Source organism: Neofelis nebulosa, chromosome 8, assembly GCF_028018385.1.
Source record: "Neofelis nebulosa isolate mNeoNeb1 chromosome 8, mNeoNeb1.pri, whole genome shotgun sequence".
Classification (NCBI taxonomy): domain Eukaryota; kingdom Metazoa; phylum Chordata; class Mammalia; order Carnivora; family Felidae; genus Neofelis; species Neofelis nebulosa.
In genome coordinates this window covers 141,489,396-141,510,548 of record NC_080789.1, presented here as the reverse complement: position 1 = coordinate 141,510,548, position 21,153 = coordinate 141,489,396, and the positions used below count along the sequence as shown (strand labels likewise).

General features: G+C 46.6%; 1 protein-coding gene and 1 non-coding gene across 3 annotated transcripts in view; one reads left to right on the top strand and one right to left on the bottom strand.

The window, feature by feature from the left end:
* ADARB2 (adenosine deaminase RNA specific B2 (inactive)) overlaps positions 1-21,153 on the bottom strand; it is a 416,131-nt gene that overhangs the window by 306,627 nt on the left and 88,351 nt on the right. The gene's annotated exons all lie outside the window — the stretch shown is intronic.
* Positions 8,840-8,924, top strand: TRNAQ-UUG (transfer RNA glutamine (anticodon UUG)). The gene is given in 2 exon segments: positions 8,840-8,876; positions 8,890-8,924. It is a non-coding gene; the product is annotated as a tRNA-Gln (tRNA).

Here is a 21,153-nt window from a genome sequence, read left to right as displayed (position 1 = left end):
TCTTCTTCTTCTTCTTCTTTTTTTTTTTTTTGTGGCTGAACAATATTCCATCATGTTTTCCTGAATTTTCTTTATCCACTCATCTGTCAGTGGACACCTGGGTTGTTTCTATGTTTGGACCGTTGTAGACAGTGCTGCTATAAACATACGGGAGCAGATACCTTCTCAAGGCACGATTTAAATTCTTTCGATATATACTCATAAATGGAATTATATGGTTTCATGGGTATATACTTATCCCCAAACTCATTGGGTGGTATGTATTAAACATGCAGTTTTATGTGTTATCCTTGTTTATTTATAAAGCTGTAAAATTCTAAAACCCACAGGCACTGGACAGATGGGGAAGGCCAACCTTTCTCCATGAAAGGCTGAGAAAAGTCATACCCTGCTGATTCTCACTAAGTCCATTTTCGAGACCCAGATACAACGACCTCATGTTAAAAGTAGCTGATCTTTCCTTTTCTCTTTTGGACCTTCAGAGAGCTGAAGGCCCATAAATCAGCTGGCACTCCCGGCCGCTGCTAAACTCGGTGCTACTTGGCTACCCTTTCAACGTACTCTCAGAACAAATAATTTAAGATGTTAGACAGTAGCAGTATATTTGGTCCAGGGGGGAAATTCACTCCTATTCCTTTGGAAATCACCTGTCGGGATGATATTCTCTTTCCAATAATTGATTTTCTCCCCTTGCCACTTTACCAGTCAAGACCTACATCACCCAAGACCCCATTGTCCTGCATGTCAATCCAACGGGGGCCTTCCCGGGGAAGAACTTTGCTTCCTTCTGTAACCTCCCCCGTCCTGCCCCACATGCACCCCAGTCATTCTCCTCCGTCCTTGGAAACAAGACTGTCCTGTGACATCCTAAGATAGGAATATGACATGTGCATTAGGCTGAAGGAAGAGAAAAAAAATTTTTTTTTTTTGCCTTTGGTGTAATTTCAGCCCAGATACAGGATTCATTTCAGACGACCTTAGCTCAAGGTGACTTGATATATTTTTCTGGCAAGAGATTTTTCTTGAATCTCTCTCATCCACTCGTTCCCTTCTGGGAGGAATCCTTGCACGGGTTAAACAAATTAATCATTCTATAAATAAATAAACAGATAAATAAATAAACAGACAAACAAATGATGTGGCTCTGGGTCCGCCATCACTGCACATGCGGGCTCTTCCCTATGCTGGGGCCCTTTTTCTTTTTCCACTCTGGGCTGCACGATGCCCGTCTCCCAACATCACAAGAAATTGAGAAGGGTCACACATCAAAGGGTGACAAGGCCTGTTGAGATGCCTCAATCGGAACCTCTGGAAATCGGAAAGGTCTTTCCAGGACTTCACTCAATGACTCTTTCCCTCCTCAGGGACCAGCGGGGGCCTTTCTCTTAGGTAATTCCCGTCTGCTCGCTAGGCTTTTCAAGGTATCATCTGTGGCACCTGCTGCAGGCTGGGTTCCAGGAGGCGGGCTCTGAGACAGGGGTCTGCATGCCCTATGGGTCTCAGGAAGGCTCTGAGGTCCACATGCTGGGATGATGAAGGAAGCAGGAGTGGGGAGTGGGCTGTAGGGCATCCCGCAGGGGGCCACAGAGTCCCGAAGTGGAGTGAGGGGCCGAGGGGGTCACCTGCTTCCGCACCAACCCCTCCTCTGCCTCCAGGCAAGGCAGCTCTCTATCAAGCTGTCAACCCTTCTGGGAGCTGGGGGCACTCTCTAGCGTCCAACAGAATAACCACTGGTCAAAACCGGTAAAGAATTATAAGACGTCGTTAAATTTTGCTGACTTTGAACCAGTGCTAGCAATTGCTGGAGCCCTCACCCATCATCGGTACTGTTCGCCCCCACGACTCCACCACGACGAGCTCCTATGACTGTGCTCATTAACAGAGGAGAATATCAGGCCTGCGGGATGGTAGATAACTGGTCAACACCACGGGCCAGTATTGCAGCCCCCGTGGGTGTGAACTTGGAGATTACACTATTAACCGCTGGATTCTCCTGCCCGAGGCTCTGCACTGAGGCCAGAGGTCAGTCAGCACGCCACGGCCCTTGGCTGAATCCCGGCAGCCGCCTGTTTGGTTTTGATTCGAGTGTGTGCGTGTGCGTGTGATTTGTGTATTTATTTTCTCACCCATAAGCTAACAATGTTTTTTACATTTTTGAGTGGTTGCATTACAATTTTTTTTAATATTTATTTATTTTGAGAGAGACAGAGCACGAGCAGGGGAGGGGCAGAGAGAGAGAGGGAGACACAAATAAGAAGCAGGCTCCAGACTCTGAGCTGTCAGCACAGAGCCCGACTCGGGGCTCGAACTCACAAGCCGTGAGATCATGACCTGAGCCGAAGTTGGATGCTCAACCGACTGAGCCACCCAGGCGCCCAAGTAGGTGCATTTTAAAAGGTTACCTGAGTACCTACATGATATCCTGATTTTGCCCCTTGACCTGCAAAGCCTGAACTATTGACTGGCTTTGAGGACAAGTTTGCTGGACACTTTTAAACTCTGGGCTTCTAGTGGTTGGGAGCTGAAAGGTATTGTATTCTAAGTTAAAGGAGTCTCTGAAGTTTTGACGGGGGGCCACTGGTGGTGAGGTGGGAGGAGGTTAGCACTCACCCAACTTTAGGATGTTAGAGGTCATCTATCTCAGCCATGTTGATTAAAGGACTTTTAGCAAATCTAGAATTACTACTTGGAACTACACAGGGTCTAATGTATATGCCAGAGATAAAAACGACTCTGCTGTCACACTCCTATCTCAAGAGGAAGGATGTGTGGAAGGAGAAATCCTCAAGGAAAGGCACTTAAAATGAATCTGTTAATAGCACAGTTCTTGGGAATCTTTGGGGCAAAACTGGTCCTATGTGTCCTGGGTACTGGTCCACTGAGTTACTTAAAACCATTCATGAAAAGTTGTTTTAAGCAGAAGTGCAAATTTTACGAATATTCAACAGGATGTCTTCACAAATGTTTCCTACTCTTTTCCTCCTGACTCTCTGGAAGCCTCTACCCATATGGACATTCTTTAGCCCCAGAGTTATTCGTGATTTCACATTGAAACTTGAAAGTCTTCTGTAGCAGTCGTCTGGGATAATTTGTTTACAATTTCAAGGAGCGAGGTGCAGCGCCCCCGAAAACAAAAGGGACTTTTAAAGCAGGTGTTCGTTTTAACGGGTGTTGATTTGTGCAATCCATTAACGCTCTATGTATCGGGGTTTATGTGCCGCAATCTTGTTCGTCCACGAGGTGAACTTTGGCACTTACCTGTGGGTGCAGTCTTCAAAGGTGGAGTCGGGTAGACACATTTCCTATGAGCTGGTTTCTGCTGCTTTGTGATGAGAACACGGTGCCCTGGTGAACAAAGCCAGCAGCCAGATAAGCCGCACCATGTGCTTTATTGGGCCCGAGTGCAGCAAGCCAGTGGTTAACGATGCTCAGGAGCTTGGGCAGATTCAAGTATTTTACTTCTCCAGGCTTACAAATTTGATTACTATAGAGTACAAAGCTATTAAAAATATGACCTTTCTATTTTTCACACCTTGGCACAAAGCCCGATAATAACTTTGTTTGACTTGGTTAGTAGGATAGAGCGCTTATTCAGATGGAAATAAAGTGACTTTTCTTTACTGGAAATTATACCTTGAAGTCTAAATGTCCATCATCGATGTGGCACACAGACAGACCCATTAATTCAGGCCTGAAAGCAGCCAGAGCTGGTAAAGGGGCTGTAGAAACTTCTTCTCGAGGGGAAGTAGAACCTTCTGTCTTCTCGAGGGGAAATGTTTAGTTTTCAGCAGATGTCAACAATTTAAAATTATAATAGGAAAAACTACTGTGTTAGAACAAGTAGAGTATAAAAAGTTGATTAGATTATATTATCAGAATATCAAAACGTGGCTTTATTGCAGCCTTAAAAGTAAATAAATAATATTTTCTCCTTAAGCCACTGTCTTCCCTTTGGGACTTTTAAACCAAGCCGAGAAAGTACACTTGGATACATCAGTCCATGTTTTAATTTGAACATTATAAAGTTTTTTAAAAAGCAGATTTTATTTTCCTAATTAATAGATCAATTTTTGAAAGCAAGGGAAACCTGAAGTGTTGCTATTAGCTTTACTTACAATCAGTGAAAAAATATTGGGATTTTTGTTGTCCAGTGTGAGTAGGAGAAGAAAAATAGGTTTCCCCAATGTGCATATGTAGGGAGAAAGTGTTTGTGTTTCAGGATTTTGTGGAATAAGTTTATAAAATGCTCTTTTTTCTGGGTGCAAGCAAATACCAGTTCTCGAGGTCTCCATCACAGAAAGAAACTTTGCAGTAGGAACGGAGCACGAGCCTCTTTCTATCTCTGTCTACTGAGGTGGGTGTGTGGCAGGTTGGTTAAGAAGAACAAAAAAGTACTTTTTTCCAAGGCCTAATATTTTATTTTAATTTTATTTTTTTGCTGTTGGAAAATGATCAAACTTGACAAGGTGAAAGGGGGTGCAGGGGAGAGTTCTGGAATGAATCAGAAGGCGTGCCGTGCCCTCCAGGTCCCCTCTGCGCTCTCTCTGCCCCTTGTGGCCCACATCCGCGGATTTGCCCTCCTGTCCTGCCGCACTGTGCCTGCGGTGGCACAGGTGCACCGAGCATGTCTGCCCACGGCCAGGCCCTGCATCACATCTGACTGTGGAAACGTTGCTCAGACAGACCCAGGACTGTCACTGCTCAGCTGCGCTTCCCTAGGACGCGTCACTGAATGGACCCTCAGGGCCAGGGGTGTGTGCCGTCTCCCTCAGAAAAGGGGAGTGTGGAAGGGGCGTGTGCCCCCTCACTGTCACACCTCACTTCGAGGAGTTTTCCTCACCCCACAACCCTGGGAGTGGAGGGTTGGAAGTGCTAGTGGCAAAGGAGTTTGCCTGTACCAGAGATCATGGCCAAGGTTTCTTTAACTAGGACGCTAAGATGTTTCCAACTCCTCAGTCCCTGGAGCATTTGTCAGAGAAGAGGTCGTTGTTCTGAGAGCCTGAATCCATCCATGTAGACACTGGGGTGCTCCCATCTGGCAGGGCTGGGTGCTGATGTTGGGAACACAGAATTCATCAGCACTACAGCATCCATTGCGTCTGTCATTGGGAACCTGTGGCCACCCAGGAAGGACAGACCACCAAGGACGGGATCCTGTGGGGGTGAAGATTCGGGCCACCCTACCAGTTATAGTTCAAGTCTTACCAGCTGGGGGGGGGGGTGGCAAAGTGTAAGGGAAATGTTACAAATCTGGTGGTAGAGGAAAGAGACAAGTCCACGTGTAGGCTTTGTAATCTGCTTCAGAAGTGGAGAGTGTGGCAGCTGCAGTTTAAGCTGATCAATTATACTTTGCACCCATTTTTCTTGCCACATTATAGGGAAGACATTGATGGCAGATTACATGTCAATGGAGGAGTGCAGTGCAAGTGTAAAATCATCATTCAAAAATACCTGAGGCTGATGGAACTCTGGGCTTCTCTTGGGGTCGAAAACTTGAATGTTTAATCCAGGAAACAACAGTAACAACGACAACAACAAGCTAATGAGGGTGGGAAGAAATGAGCAGTGCTGGCGGCTGTCCACCTGCCTGTCCAGATGCTTTCTCCACTGGTTGGCTCTGCTCCTGTCCTGGCAAACTGATCTCTGAGGGTCACCTCACCTCTGGGTTCCATTGGCTTCAAGCAGTCAGCATTATGGGCCTATTTTAGAACATGGGAGGACAGACTTTCTCTCTGGTCTTTGTTCAGCACTTGCTATGTTCTTCCTTCTGAGACACTGGCTTCCCCCTGGATGGCTTTTCTCCCTCAGCAATAGAGCTCCCTGAGTTCAGGTAACACTGCCTCCCTTCCCCTGAAGCAATGGCTCCCATCTGTCACATGTTCTGGATGGTTCACCATTCCTGTTAGGCCCCCTAACATTTATATCTCCTTGTTTATCCCTTAGAGAATGCCCTATTGCCTGCCCAAACCAACACACCTAACTTCCAGTCTTTGTTCTAACTTGTGCCTACAGGCCAATCATGTAATTGCTCTGTAAATTTGAAGGAAAATGGACTTATGTAGGAGCTGTTTTTAAATTTGAGATCTTATGATTCTAGCTTTATTTTAAAAATACCCATCACCCTTACTATCATTGCTTTATTGTCACTCAACCACTGGAAATTATAATTGGTGGATTTTAAATTTTTATTGTTTATCAGGTATTTAAACAGTCTTGTAGGGACGCCTGGGTGGCTCAGTCGGTTAAGCGTCCGACTTCGGCTCAGGTCATGATCTCGCAGTCCGTGAGTTCGAGCCCCACGTCGGGCTCTGTGCTGACAGCTCAGAGCCTGGAGCCTGTTTCAGATTCTGTGTCTCCCTCTCTCTGACCCTCCCCCATTCATGCTTTGTCTCTCTCTGTCTCAAAAATAAATAAACGTTAAAAAAAATTTTTAAAAAATTAAAAAAACAGTCTTGTAGTAGTGAAAGACTGAAGAGAAGATTCTATTGATCAAGAGAATGCATGTGTGTATAGGAAATGCTGATATGGTCAACCATAGAAAAATTTGTTCTTATTTCTCAAAATAATCTTTACCTCAAAACAATTCATTTTTTTTCTAGGTATCAATGCCACTAAAATTTAAATTTAAGTCACAAATGATGCCACATACCAAGGTGACTAACAGTTATTCAATGAATTAGATAAACAAAATAAGGTTTTGTTTTAGTAGAGAGCACATTGCATCAGGTCCAATAACAACAACAAAAAAAATTAAAACCACTAAAAATGAATAGCAGGCAGGACTTCTGGCAATGGTCGGCTTAGGCGGTAATCAAATCCTCTCCTCAGAAAGCAGCTATAAAACTGCCTGCCCCCCATACCCCAATGTTGGTGGAGGTTCTTCCAGGCTAGGACAAGCTGTGAAGACCTGGAGCCCCTTGGCTCTACTCAGTGGTTCATTTGCTTTGGAACAATGGATGATGTGAAACAGTCAACAAAGGAATTAAAGTAGCACTTTCAGTCATTCAGAGAGAGAGATCTGAGGAACAGCAGCAACAAAAGGCAAGAGACAAATGGAAAATAGCAAAATCGCACAGGTAAATCCAGCCATATCAATAATTTCATTAAATATAAATGGTCTAATCACCCAAATAAAAAGACAGAGATAATCAGATCAGATGAATAAGGATTTAAATATAAGCTGGTACAAGATACACACCATAGAGTCAAATAAGTTAAAAGACAAAAGAATGAAAAAATAAATACCATGTAAACAGGATCCCTAAGAAAGCTACAGTTATTACTATATTACTAATTGATAGAAGAATTCAGTGGAAAATTGGCAAGTATAGAGGAATTAAACGACGGTATAAACCAACTTAACCTATGTGACATATATAGACGTTCTGCGTAATGACTGTGAGTTCATATTCTTTTCAAATACAAATGGAACATTTTACAGAATAGACAGTGTGCTAGGCTATAAAACAAATTTCAATAAATTTAAGAGGATAGAATCCATATAAAGTATGTTCTCTGACCACAATAGAATAGAAATCAACAAGAGAAAAAAAAATCTGGGAAATCCCCAAATACTTAGAAATCCAACAATGCACTTCTGAATAACCCATGGATTAGTGAAGAAATTACAAGGGAAATTAGAAAATATTTTGAAGTGAATGAAAGGAAAAGTATCACATTGATAGTTTTACACACTTCTATCAAGACAGAAGAAAGTTTTCAAATCAGAAGCCAAACTTCCACCTAAAGAAAATAGAAGAGGTAGAGCAAAATAAAGTCAAACAGAATAAAGGTTAGAGTAGAAATCAATGAGATAGAAAATGAACAAAAATCAAACAATATTGACAAGTCTTTAGAGAGACTGATCAAGGAAAAAAGACAAAATCCACAAATCACTGAAATCAAGAATGAAAGAAGGGACATTAACACCAATATATAGAAATTAAAAGGATCACAAAGGAATGTTATGAACATCTTTGCTTTCAAAATGAGACAATTTAGATGAAATGGAGTAATTCCTGTAAATGCACACATTTCCAAAAGTGATTAAACAAGGAATAGAAAATCTGAATAAACCTGTGGCAAGTAACAAAATTAAATTGATCATTAAAAATATCTTTCCAGAAAGAAAAGCCTAGGTTCAGATGCTAACACTAGTGAACATATTAAATATTTAAAGAAGAAATAATAGCCATTTTCCACAAAGACTTTCAGAAAATCGAGGAGGAAGAAGCAACTATCACCTCATTCAATAGTTCCAATGTTTACTGATGCCCCGCACAGAGATAGGACAAAAAAGAAAACTAGAGACCAACATCCCCCATGAGTATAGATGCAAAAACTATAAATAAAATATTATCAGACTGAATCCTGCATCGTATAAAGAGGCTATATATCAAAACCAGGTGAGATTTATGCTTGTAATGCAAAGGTGGCTTGAAATACGAAAATCAATTAATGTGATGCACCATATTAATCAAATAAAGGTCAATAATTGATTACCGCAATAAATGCAGAAAAAGTATTTGGCAAAATCCAATACCCATTCATGAGAAAAATCTCTCAGCAACTATGAGTAGAACAGAACTTTGTCAATTTGAAAAAGAGCATATATGAAACCCACATCTAATGTCATAGTTTATCACGAATGATTGAATGCTTTCCCATATGGGCAAGAACAAGGAAGGGATGTCCACTTTCACATTATATTCAACATTATATTGCTGGTTCCAGTTAGCGGGATAAGCACAAAGAAGCAAACAAACAGCAACCAAACCAACCAATCAATCAATAAATCCAGGTATCCACATAGAAAGAAAGAAATAAAACTGTTTGGGGTGCCTGAGTAGCTCAGTTGGTTGAGCATCTGACTTTGGCTCAGGTCACGATATCATGGTTCGTGGGTTCAAGCCCCACATCAGGCTCTGTGCTGACAGCTCAGAGCCTGGATCCTGCTCCAGGTTCTGTATTTCCCTCTCTCTCTCTCTCTCTGCCTTCCCCTGCCTGTGTGCGTGTGCTCTCTCTCTCCAAAATAAATAAGTAAACATTAAAAAAACGCTGTTTATTTGCAAATGGCAGTATTGTCTATGTAGAAAACCTAATGGAATTGATAGAAAAAAATACTAGAACTAATAAGTGATTTTAGCAAGATTATAGAACACAGGATTAATAATAGGCGCATCAAGTGTGTTTTTATACGCCCATAATAATCTCTGTTTATAAGAGCAACAAAAATAATTAGGAAGAAATTTAACAGAAGAAGGGCAAGACTTGCATACTGGAAGCTACAAAACACTGCTAAGAGAAATGAAAGGAGATCTAAGTAAATAAAGAGATATTTCATGCTTGTGGGTTAAAAGACTCAATAATGTCAAAACAACAATTCTTCCTAATCTGATCTATGGATTCAGTGCAAAATCCCTCTTAAATCCCAGAACACTTGTTTCTTTTTTTTGCAGAGAATGACAAGCTGATTCTAAAATGTATATGGAAACGCAAGGGATGTAATCGTCAAAACAATTCTGTAAAATAAGAACAAAGTTGGAAAACTTACACTAACTGATTTCAAACTTACTGTAAAGGCACAGTAATCTAGGTTAATTGAACAGTAATGAGTGTTCATGAATAAATATTTACATTTATGGGAAATTAATTTCTACAAATGTGCCAAGGCAATTCAACAGGGAAAGGACAGTGTTTTCAACAAATGGTTCTGGGATAGTTATATGATCACATGCAAAGAAATGTACTGAGACCCTTACCTCATACCATACACAAATATCATCTCAAGATGGATCATAGACCTAAAGATAATAGCTAAAAATTTAAAAAAAATTTAATAGTAAAAAAAATATTGAAACATAGTAGAAAAACTTCATTAGTTTGAACTTGGCAAATAATACTTAGACACAACACAAAAGCATTATCCTTAAAAGGAAAACCTTAAAATTAGACTCCATCAAAATTCGAAACTTTCAAGCTTCAAAAAAACACCAATAAGGTAATGAAAAGATAAGCTTCAGGGGCACCTGGGTGGCTCAGTCGGTTAAGTGTCAGACTTCAGCTCAGGTCATGATCTCACGGTCTGTGAGTTCGAGCCCCATGTCGGGCTCTGTACTAACAGCTCGGAGCCTGGAGCCTGCTTCAGATTCTGTGTCTCCCTCTCTCTCTGACCCTCCCCCATTCATGCTCTGTCTCTCTCTGTCTCAAAAATAAACAAACATTAAAAAAAAAAGAAAAAAAAAGAAAAGATAAGCTTTAAATGGGGAGGAAACATTTTGGTATTTCCTATCATATTTGATAAAGGATTTTATCCAGAATACATAAATAATCTTACAAGTCAATAATAAGAAGACAAAATCCAGTAAAAAATCAGTAAAATTTTGAGTCGTGATTCCACCAACGATGACGTACAGAAAGCAGATAAGAACATGAAACAATGCTTAATGTCATTAGTCATTAAGGAAATGCAAATAAAACCATAATAAGATAAAGCTACTCTCCCAGTAGAATAACTTTGATTAAAAAGACAAAAGACACCAAGTATTGGCTGGAATGTGGAGATGCTGGAATCCTCACATATTGCAGTTGGGAATCTAAAAATGCACAGCTACTTTGGAAAACGGTTTGGTACTTTCTGAAATAGTTAAACATGTTCTTGCCACCGAGCCCAGTAATTCCACACCTAGGAATCTGCCAAGGGACTTGAAAGCATGTGGCTGTCTTGAGATATGAAAGGGAATGTCCGCAGAGGCACTGTTCATTACAGACCAGAGCTGGAGTCAACATGAATGTCCATCAACCGTGAGGGGTAAGCCAAATGTGGTATATCCATACCATGGAACACCACTCGGCCGCTAGGAAGGGTGAACTTGTGCTGTAGCATAGATGAGTCTCAGACACATGCCGGAGGAAAGCCATTAGAAGTAAAACACTGCATAGTGCCTGATTCTATTCATACGAAATGTCCAGAAGAGGCAAATATGGACAGAAAGTGGATTAGGGGTTGTGTAGGGCTGAGGCTGGGCATGGGGATTTACTGCGAGCGGGCACGAAGGAGCTTCCCGAGTCAGCGATGACCTACAACTGGTGGTGACGGCTGTTCAACTCTATACATTTCCTAAAATAATTAGCATGTAAATGATATCTCAGCAACCCTGCAACACATAAATGACAGTCTCCGTGGTTTGTATTTCACCACTTGAATTCCACTCATTGTATTTTACTCAAGCAAGGATGTACACAGTGATATTTTGGGAACATTTTTGTTACAAAGCCAGATTTCGCATAGCCCACTTGAGCCTGTATTTTTCTTACTCACCACAGAATTCCATTCTCGGCACCAAATCCCACCCCTCCTCAGGCTTCCCTGTGTGCAGTGCTCATGCAGTGAGTGATTTCTCCCTGGAACCTGTTTCACCCTCATTACCTGCTCTGTCATTAGTGAATAAGCAATTTTAGGTCAGATTTCCTGCTGTGTGTATGGATTTCGTGTCTCCTTGAGTAGAATGGAAGTCCCCCACCGAGTGTGAACCAGGACTAGACTTTCTTTACCCTTTAAGAGTATCCAGGGTGAGGGCGAAGTCTCGTTCTAGCAACCAGCTAATATTTGTAAAGCACGGCATGACATCCACTCCTCAAACAACCCGGCGAGGTTTACACTATCCTTCCCTCATCTAGTGCCTGATGCTAACGAGGGAAAGCACGGGAAATGATCTGCCCATGGTAACTCAGCTGGTCGAAAATGGACTTGGGGTAAGAATCCAGACAGCCTCCAGTTTTCACCATTAAAGACCATTTCGGATTCTCCCCACCTTTTCTGACGGAACTACAGGCACCACTCGCCTTTTTCCAGCTCGGCTTTCCAACTGGTGATTTGAATCACAGCAACCACACACATTATCGTGTGTCCTGCCCTCCTGTCTGCGGATGCGGGCGCGGGCAGTCGGGGAACCCCTGGTTTTCCAGACGGTGCTGACAGTTCTCAGCGTGGAGAAGCACACACACACTGGTGAAGCGTATAATCACAGACCAAGTGAATCCTCACGAGGTTACGACAATTCCCCACCTTGGAAAATAACTTTGATTGATATGTTTTTAAGAGACTGACATATGTAACTCTTTATTAAAAAAATTATTAAATAACTTCTTGAAATGAAAAAGGCCGTCATGTAATTAATAGTTAGGCACTGCATGACAGCATAATTATTCATTACCAAGATGCAGGAGTGAAATGGCTTCTAATTTCATCTTCAGAGTCTGGAAAGGTAGGAAAGTACTTTAAAAGGAAGTAAACTACGAAGAGAAGCCAGCTTTTGTAAGTGCTTGAGATTTTTCTTGATTCAGAATAAAAGATCTAAAGGTAAATGGCAGGTGACAGGCTATCTGTACTCAAGAAGAGGCAAGTGACCAATTAAAATAACATATATCTCAATAAAAATAAAATAAAAAAATACACATGGAGAGAGGTTTCTAGTGCTTTATTCCCACTGTTGACAATGTTTTGAGCCCTCTGGAAAAATGTGAATTTATGTGTACCTGTTCCGAATTGGCAAAATGCCTCTATGAATTATTCAGAATTAATGATGAGTCCTGAGATCTGAATCCCGAGAGACGTTTTCCTAGCTTGTTTTCTGTGATACAAAACGGAGTCTATTGTAAGATAGCACAGTTTACGGACTTAACTCAGGTGCTGCGTCGAGCGGTTACACTGAGGCTAAGTCATCCCCTTTGCCCTCATCTGAGGGACCCTTGTTCATGAGCAACTAGGATATAGGCGGTCAGTGTAAAATCCAGACCAAATGACCCCTCATGGGTGGGTGAGGTGGCTTAGGGCTGGGCCAGCAGGGACCAGCTTACAGGGACTTTGATCTGGACCTTGGGTCATGGGCAACAGGGGGCATGTCTTGCTGAGGAAACCAGATTTGGGAAGGCTGGCTCTGTGTTCTAGGATTACATTGTGGGGTCCTGGAGTGGCACGCTATGGGGGTTCCACTTGCTTCTTTATGAATCAGGGAGCCACGAAGACTTTTGAGGCGTCATCAAATTGTCATTTAGCAAGACTAAACTGGGGGCAAGATTTGGGGCTGAGAAATGCCTTATCGACAATCAGAGAGAAGGGGTGATCCTCGAGCGTAGCCTTGGGTGCTTTGGGCCCCCATGGCCCAGTTCAAGTGTCTTAAAGTCTCAAAAGGTCCTCCCAAGCTCGACCTCTGGTTTAAACTCTCCGTTTCTTCCCTGATCCACAGCTGCCGTGCTCCTCACACTGCGAGCCCGGCTGGAGGGCTGTTCCTGCACCCCAGCTCCTGCCGGGCTCCCCATTCCCGACCCTTTCCATGCTCACTCTCCTGGCTGGGTAGCGATCCTCCCTGGATTTCCAGCACGACCCCACATCTGGCCTGCTGTCTTCCGGTTGTCCTGACCTTCAGGTGTGACCTCCCCTCCTGCCTGCCTGACCCTTCTCCTCCACCTGTGACTGTCTACTGCGCAGGGCTGTCTGCGCACGCGGGAGTTTGCAGCCATCACATGGGCAGACCAAATTCAACTCACAACTGCCAGTCTCTCGGGGTATTTTGTGGCCCAACCTGGGCTCAGCAGGGAAGAATGACCTAGATGGCTTGCTGGGGCCATCGGGAAAGTGGTGGGGTGGCCAGAGGCTTCCCGGATGTCCGTCATTGCCGTGACCAGTTATACGTATTCACAAAGTAGCCTGTGGATTCTGGACCTGCCCGACCGTGCATCCCAGTAACGAGATTCAAGTGTCTGTTCTGCCTACTTATGTCTGTTCTCATTCATCCAAGTCCGCGGTGTGCCTCCCCCTAATGACTGCCTCTCCCTGCCGCGGCCTGCCTCCCCTGCTCGCCTAATGTGCTCCGGCCCACCGGTGTCCCGGTCCCCACGTGCCTGGTCTCCACACACGTGTGATGGGCACTCGGCTCACCCTGAAGTGGGTTGTTGGCTCTGCAAAGACCGGGCCGGGCTCATCCATTTTCATAACTGGATGTGCGCAAGAAGGGGTTGGCGAGCTTCAGATTGACTGATCGATTCAGAGGTTGCTTTTCTAGCCACAGTTACTGAGGATTCGAATCCTGGAAGATGGTGTCACAGAACTTGAGACATGACAGGACTCTGGCGATCACAGGGCACCTGACTGCATTTCGGGAGGAGGGCTGATCCACGCGCTTAAGATTGCCTTCCTTTCTGACAGAACCCCTACCAGCTCTGTGTCTTGACTGCCTTTCTGTCTTCACTTCTGTTTTGTCTCAGCCCTTCTCATGTGCACGGGAGGGTGAAGGGCACAGCCCAGGGTCTAGTGACATGACTTTGACTTTACACTTAAATCTCATACTTCGTGCAGACTCTCACTTGACGTATAAAAGCACTAGCCTTTTAGTAGTAAACCCTCGTGTGGACGTTTAGCTGCACATGCAAACACTGTGGCCGTGCAATCTAAACTTCTTGGATTTCTGCTGGAATTGGCTTGTGTGGCTCACTCGTCCTAGGAGACGAAGAAGCACAGAGGTTGCCTGTTGGACAAGATGGAGTATGTGATGTGTGGGGGGGTCTCCTCCCACCTCCTCCGTCTGCTGCTCCTCTTGCTATGCCTTCTGTCTGTCCCATCAATCACCTGTCCCCCCTACACTAAGAAAATAAGGTGAAGCTGCCCAAAACGCACGTGCCTCTCCACGAGGCACCAGCTACAGTGCTGGAAACACGCCGACACCGGGTTGTGGCCCAAACACCCCGTCCCTGCAGGCGTCTCCCTCCTCTGCCCTGCGTCCCTCTCGCGGGTCCACGTTTCTCCCTCTCCGCGCGCTCACTTCCATTTGCCCTCGTCACCCTGCATGGTTACTAGCATGTACATTCCATGTTGCGTCTCTAACACGTGTGGATACGTGATAGACAGTGGAATTATAGCAGCATAAACCTGTCCCCTTCCACCAACCTGTGCTCACCTGGAACGCGGACCCTGTGCCCCAGAGCTCTGTCCCCACCCCTCTGGCCTCCCCACCTTGCTTCCTTGCTGGGTCCCTGGAGGGCGGTGCATTACCCTAGGTTGGGCTTACTCAGTCGTCTATGTGAGGAGGCACGTGTCTGGAACTGACAAGTGTGGACTACATTTAATATGACACTAATTTACTATCGTTGGTTTTCTTTCTTTTTTTAAAAATTTTATTTTTTTGAATGAGAGAGTGAGTGGGGAAGGGGCAGAGAGAGAGAGACTGACAGACAGACAGACAGACAGAGAATCCAAAGTGGGCGATGACAGCAGACAGCCTGATGCGGGGCTTGAACTCACAATCCGTAAGATCATGACCTTAGCCAGAGGAGACACTTAGCCCCCGGGGCGCCCTGCCATATTGGTTTTCATCAATCACATTAGTCAGCCTGTTGAGAGCAAAAAAAGTGAGTTGTGCAGGGCCATTCATCGCGAGGCACTAGCCGTCTCTATGTCCACGTGCTAGTTGCCTCCAGGCTGGAATTCTCCAGGCCAGGCCGGTTATGTATGGCGGGTATGCTACTGCCTCTGGAAAAGCTCTCCACAATGACCGGGACTGGCCGCTGAACTTGCTGGAACCCCCTGGGGTGCTAAGCTTGAAGGCTCTGTGAGGTGTCGTGGAGCGTAGAGCAGGGCCACCAGCTGGCAACGGCCATGAAGCGGAGAAATCCCGCCACCTAGCTGCCCACCCAGCACCCCCGCAGACACTTCCTGGGTCAGCTCGGACCTTCTTCCTGTGGCTGGGATGGCCATCAGTCCACTGTCTGTGTGTGGCCACGTGGGGCCCCGTGGGGAGGTCAGAGGCCCTGTGGACTCTCCGGGACGTGGCCATCGTTGGAGAGCACCGGCGAGCCGGGGCGAGAGTGAACACATTAGGAAACAGTGTTCCCAGCCTTCCTTCTGCTCCTCTCGATACGCTTAGGGGGAAAGTTGCACTTGGCACACGTGTCGTAAAGAACCAGCGGGGCCTCATCGGTGCTTTATGATAACCGAGCGTAAATCCTCGGCGCGATGGGTCCTTCCGTGATTAATTGTGTTCTGCTGACATTAGGCTGCGTTATTATCAGCTGCTTGCTAGGCTGTTAATTATTGTTGTGTGGCTCTAAGGAATGTTTTCAAAACATTTTGGAATTCTGCTGCAGTGAGGGCACGGGGAGGGATTTAATAAGGCACTGTTCTACATCAGAAAGACAAACAGATATTCTAAAACAGGAGAATAATTTAATTACAGCTTTCCCCCCTAAGCTATTGCTGACAAAAATCTATTTCTAATGTTCCACCGAACGGCGGTGGTGAGTCTCAGCCATCCTGGATTCCAGTTCGGTTCCGTGCATGGGAGGGACGGAATCGCACAGCGGCACAGGAGGCAGCCAGATGGAGGGGAATGAGTTCCAGTCCTGACGGAACTCTTCCAACCGGGTGCCACTGCTGGCCCCGCCGTAGACTGAAGGGGCACAGGAGGACGTTGCTGGGGCGTCTACTTCTCTTCTGCAAATAATGCGCAAATCAAACTGCCTCCACGGCTGTCCCCGGCTCTGCCTCGTGCTGGACATTGGCGCTCTGGCTGCCCGAGGCTGTCGTCCACGTGTCCAGATGCCCCACTGGTGCTCCTGGCGGTTGGAGCTTCCACCCCAGATCAGCCCGTGCTTCTTCGTTTCACGGCAGAGCCGGGCAAGCAGCCAGAGTTGTGTTTCGTTTCATGAGGGCCTTGGAGACTGGGGTGGGTACAAAGTACGGCAGGAAAGTGCAGGATGTTTATGTTCTCGGGGCTTCACTGTGGGCCAGATGGAGGCCGCCATCCTTGAAATGGGGAAGTTCCTTCATGAGGAAACACATCAGAACCCGCACCAGCTCCCCACGAGCGCGTTCTCTCCAGTGTCCCCAAGTGATGCACGCTCCTCTGTATTTAGCAAGTTTTGTCTTCAGATCTTCATCTTCTGTCTTTGTTCACATGAGAAAGCTAAGCTCTGAGACCACGATGGCAAAGCTGCCCCCTGGTCCGTGCGGCACTGGGGAGATGGCTGGCTTCCCCCGGGGTTCTTCCAGTGGCCTTTACACCCCAAACAATGTTTCTATTTTTAAAAAGATTTTTTAATGGCCAAGTTTTATAATTTTTTTAGGTTCATTTATTTATTTTGAGAAAGAGAGAGAGCAGGAGAGGGGCACAGAAAGGGAGAGAGAGAGAGAGAGAGAGAGAGAGAGAGAGAGAGAGAAAATCCCAAGAAGCTGAGCTGGCAGCACAGAGCTGGATGCGGGGCTCGAACTCACGAACCGTGAAATCATGACCTGAGCTGAAATCCAGAATTGGACACTTGACCCACTGAGCCACCCAGGTGCCCTTCTTAAAATCTTTTTTTTTTTTTCTGAACAACTTTTCTAGAACAGCCGTGGGTCATTTAGAACCATCATGTTCTGGTGTCCACAATGGGTCCTAATGGATCTTCTCTACCTTTACTTCCTCTTCCCACCCAGCCAGCCCCACCAGGTGCCAGCGCCTCACGAGTAGCCACAGACGTCCATGTATTCGTGTCTGGGTTATTATAGCCACGTTATCTCCGCGTCCTCTCTCTGCCCCTCTGCCCCTCCACGCGGGTCCAGTCCCTTCCTCCTCCGGACAGCTGTTCTGTCCCAGAGGGCCGCCTCTCTCCAAACCCCTCGGGGCTTGGGATCTGAGACACACACGACAGCACAACATAAGTTCTCTCCAAGGACTCTGGGAGGGGAGAGGTTGGGAGACACGGCCAGGTTGTGTCTAGCGGCCCCAGAAGGAACCACGGGAGCTGTTTCTGAGCCGCCTCCTGTGAATCCCATGGGGGTTGTTAGCCCGGTAGCCCGGCTCCCAACACTGCATGAAACAAACTCTGAGGAGAGCGTCGGGTGTGAGGGTGACACCGGGGTCAGGACAGAGGGGCTGACCTCACCTGTCCAGCCTCCGTCCCTTGGGCGTGCATCTTGTGTCAGACCTTTGCAGCCACTGCTCCTCCTGGGGCTGCCGTCCACGTGGAAGAGGTGGCCAGGCAGGAGTAGGAGGCCCTCACTTTCTCTTACGTGTCACAAGTGCTCCCCACGGGCCTGCCTTGGGCACCGAGTGCTCCAGGGCGATGAGTGAGGACAGACGGGGCTCCCGTTGTCTCACGGGACACAGTGGGAGGGGGCACAAATGCAGAGCTACTTTCACATGGTGAGGAGGAAGCAGCATACGGAGGGGCAGGGGAGGTGGGCGCACGGCGGGGCTCACGCTATCGTTTGTCTCGTGTCCGGGCGCTTCCCGGGACAGGAGGGTGCCCCCTCTTGGCGGTGCGGGGAGGAAACTCAGTCCGAGGAGATGGGGCATCTGTGCTTTAGAACACAGGGGCGACCTGCTCTTTACTCTTGGTCAACTACTGGGTCCTCACTCGTCCACAGCAACTCCGATCTGGGGGTGGTGGAAGTACTTTGTCCATGTGCAGAAGCTGCGAATTGGGCATCCGTCAGCCTGTATTCCCACAGATGCTACGGGCGGGATTCTCGATTTACCCGACACCTGACCCAGCATTTGCACAGGTCAGGCTCCGGCCAGGCTGGGAGGGGTCCGCCCTGTCTCCCTTCCTCCACCCCTTAGTGCTTCTTGAGCACCTGCTGCCCCAGGCCCTGGGACTCTGGGACAGTGGGGAGCAGGGCACTCACAGTCCCTGACCCCCGTGCCCTTCCCGTTAGGCCGCCCTGAGTGCTACAGGAAGGTCCCATTCCTAGTGACCTCGCAGTCTGGATGCAGAGCCAGCTGGCCTCATTCCGACGTCACATAACCCTTCCGACGCACTGTGTCAGAACACAGCAAAGTGTCCCCACCACGTAGCCACGCTGAGCAGTGGCACAAGAGGGGCGGGGTCGGGAGGGGAATGGGCGGGATACGTCATTTACGTGGGGATTTGTGACAGCGATAGTGGGGTTTAATCAGATTATTATAGTTGTTTTGGAAGACATTTCGTGTCACAGAAATTGTATAAAAATTACTGTCTCCCTTAAAATTCAGTTTCTGCTTCTGAAACTGCTACTGAAAGGTGTCGCTGAGCACGTCTTGGGGAGGATCTGGCCACACGTGTGGTCCCAGAGAAACGTGTCCATTTTTGCAGAGAAAAGTGGAATCTGCAGGGGCAGGACTGAAAGGCTTTTAATGCAACACTGCTTATCTGCAAAGTTGTAAATCTTAGAAATGTAACTGCTTTTAGCAAATATCTGAGTTTCTCCTTCCAATCACTCGCACACACGATGCACGTGCACACTCCGGCACACTCACTCAGGCCAGGATAACCCAGAGTGCCAGCACTTGTGCACACGACTGGTCCTACGCAGGGGCTGTGGGGCTGAGTCGTAGCGGGCTGTGGAGACCAGTCTGGTGGGCTTGGGTGGGAGATAACTGACCCCAGACCCGGAAAAGTCGGGTTTCACAGTAAACCCTCCCTGAGCTTCAGGGCATGTGCTGTAGACACAGCATGGGACTCTCAGACAGTCCTTTCGTGCCATCACGGAATGACACAAGACCTCACCCCTCCCCGTGACCTGTACGTTTCCTCTGCCTCCCTGAGCGGCCACGTGGCTCTGCTTCCTGGGGCCACAGCGACACACACCATGCCAGGCATCGCCTCGCTGAGCTCCTGCTCCGTCCTCCCTCCCCGCCCCTGTCACCACCAAGCACAGTCCCCTAAGTGTGTCCCCTCCTCCCTCCACACCTGTTACGTGTGAACACACATGTGACCATGCCTGCTCTACTGTCAGATTGCAAATGACCAGTTACTGCCCTCAACGTACCAGCCAAAACTTCAACCCAACGGTGATGAAACTCGAGTTTAGCATGTTATATTGTGAAATCGGGGCACAGACATCAGAGATGCCTGGTACAAGAAAAGCAACAACAGCAGGGATGCTTCTGAAATTCTCCATGGCACGTAACGGAAGTGATCTCGAGCGCCTGGTCATTGTCAACCCTGGTCCTCTAGGACGGGGACCTACCAGTGACCTTCCACGGTCAGACGGCGCACAGCCCGCTGGCCCCAAACCAGGGACATCCTTCCTCCTGGCCAGCCCTCCTGCCCAGGAAGCACTGTCTTCTGAGATTTGCAGGTTATTATTATTTCAGTTGTGGACAGTGTATAGAGTTGGAGCCGGTTCTGCTGGAAGAGCGACATTGCTGCACTTAATTTATGTTTACCACAATATTTCGAATTCCTTCCTCCCTGAGATGCTTTACAGGGGTGCATGCATGTGTAATAATAGCATTTTGATTGAATTCATTTCAATACCAGAACAGCCGATACTGGTTAACTGAAAGCAATATAAATGTGCAAATACTCATCAATAATCCACCTTTAAGTAGTTCTAGCAAGCTTCTCATAAAAACCAGTAGTTACACTCCAAAACAAATACTTCTTCATTTTTCTCGTCTGTGTTCAGTAACCCGCTCAGTGCCACAGCTAGACGCAGTAAGCGAACCAATGTGTATTTGTAGAAGTTACAAAAGTGGGTAAAGCCCCGGAAAGTGGGTATGAACCCAAACATTCCTCTGGGATCCTACACATACGAACTAAAAGCAGTGTATCTGTAAACCTGGAAGACCGGAATGTACCGTGAAAGAGTTTACAGCATGTTTACAGTTTTGCATTTATCTTAACACTGACACCTCCGGTTATATGACCCACGGTGGCTGAGGTTTAAAAATATACAAAATTGTAAGAGGTTATCCCGAGACACGTCATCTCCATTCATTATTAAACCACATCCTAGGGTGCAAAACATTCACACGTGGATTCGTTCAGCAACAGGATTTGGGAACCTGTCTGTCCGCAAGGTGCGGGGGATGAATTAGTGAGCTCGGCGGTGATCTACCCAGCACTCGGCAGGTGCACGTCACACACAACTTATACGTCGTCCGAGGGGCGTCCGTCCGAGATGGGGTGAGCCTCCCGGTCACATTCCCTGTGCTCGCCAAAAAGCCCTTACGTCAGATTTGCCCTTGGAGAGCACCAAGCTAGAGGCCCAGCTCAGACGTCCCTACCTCTGAAATTTCCAGAGGGAAAATCCTGCCTACGCTGTCGGCTGAGACTCATTCAGGGCGGCGTCCCTGCCCTGAAAGCCCCACTCCTCCTCCTGCAAGTGTATTTCCTCCTGGAGCAGAAACA